Raw genomic sequence first — 1,693 nt, 5'->3', positions numbered from 1 at the left:
GCATATCAGCCAAAAAGAACATGTTGAAGGTTTCAAAACATTAATCTGCAGATTAAAATTAGCATTGTATGAAAATGTCAGTTTTCTACTGTTCAGGATTAACACTTAATGGGATTAGCTCAAAGCCCACTAGGGAACTTTTAGCGCACCATAGCAGGGTCTACATGCACAGTTACTGCACAGCATGCAAGTGTGCTGTAGATTATACCCCAGTTTGCCGTGGACAAGCTGTTCATCCTGATAAGCCCTTAGATCATTAGAGAAAACATGGGTTAAGTAAAATGATATCACAATAATAGAATATTACCAAACCAAAAAAAATTGGTTAAAATACATTTGAAGTTAAAAGCATGTTCTCTTGATCTTATATATTCTGTGTTAAATGCCCAATAAAGATTTCAAAAGGAATATAAATTATGCCAGCATTATTTGAGCTTTCTCACAGTGTACTCTCATGAAGTTTAAATGTAGGCATCCCTATATTACCATGGAAGCAGACAAATTGTTAAAGTGGTTGATTGAAAACCAGGCCTCGGAACAGCAGCAGCACTTAAGTACTGCAACGACTGGCAACTCAGCAACAGCAGGTTATTGCACAAGAGCAGGAGCAATCTGGGACCTTTGCAGCAGAAGCTGAGTTGCCACCTTTGGCTAGTCTGGCCTTATCAGCAATCACCCTGTTTAATAGACACCCTCTGAGCCATGGCCGTCCCTAGCCATTTTGGTGTCCTACGCAGCCACCTCCGTGCGGGGTGTGTGTGTGTGGGGCCCCAGGCCTCCAAGGGGGGGGGCAGGAGCAGGCTTTGGGGGTAGGGGGGAAACCGTCCCCCAGCAAGAGCCAGTGGAGTGGAGCGGAGCGGGCTGGGGCCGGGTCGCTCCACTTCCTGCTGCCCGGTGAGTGCAAGGCAGTCCCGACCCCACACTCACGGGGCAGCAAGAAGTGGAGTGACCCAGCCCCAGCCCGCGCCGCTCTGCTCTCCTGGCTCCCAGTCAGCACGCAATTGTTTTGGGATCTCTGGTGGTGGTGGCTTAAATTTGAGATTAGTTATTGGTGGTGGAGCAATCTAGAAAGATTCTGCCAGACAGACCATGAGAATGGAACTGTTGGTATCATACCGAACAGACAGCTGCAGATGTGTATCTCCTGGACGACGACATGGGAGCTGAACCCCTCCCAGGGAATGACACTTCCCTCAATGGGAAAGATGCAGGATCTCTTTTGTAACTGCAGACGTGACTGATTTGACCTGCCTACAGGAGAGTGTAATGAATAGGGCCCTACCAAATTCACGGCCATGAAAAATGCATCACAGATGGTGAAATCTGGTTTCCTCCCATGAAATTTGGTATTTTGTGTGCTTTTACCGTACACAATACAGATTTAATGGGGGAGACCAGGATTTCTCAAATTGGGGGTCCTGACCCAAAAGGGAGTTGCAGGTGGGTCGCAAGGTTATTTTAGGGGTGTCATGGTATTGCCACCCTTACTTCTATGTGCCCTCAGAGCTGGATGGCCGGAGAGCAACAGCTGTTGGCTGGGTGCACAGCTCTGAAGGAAGAGCCCTGCTAGCAGTAGCACAGAAGTCAGGGTGGCAATACCATACCATGCCAGACTATGAGCTGCAGAGACATGCAGGCCACTTCCAGGGAGCTCCCGCCCCATGGTAAGTGCTTCCCCAACGCCTCTGCCACA

This window comes from Lepidochelys kempii, chromosome 2, assembly GCF_965140265.1.
Source record: "Lepidochelys kempii isolate rLepKem1 chromosome 2, rLepKem1.hap2, whole genome shotgun sequence".
Lineage (NCBI taxonomy): Eukaryota > Metazoa > Chordata > Testudines > Cheloniidae > Lepidochelys > Lepidochelys kempii.
This window is presented reverse-complemented; position numbering follows the sequence as displayed.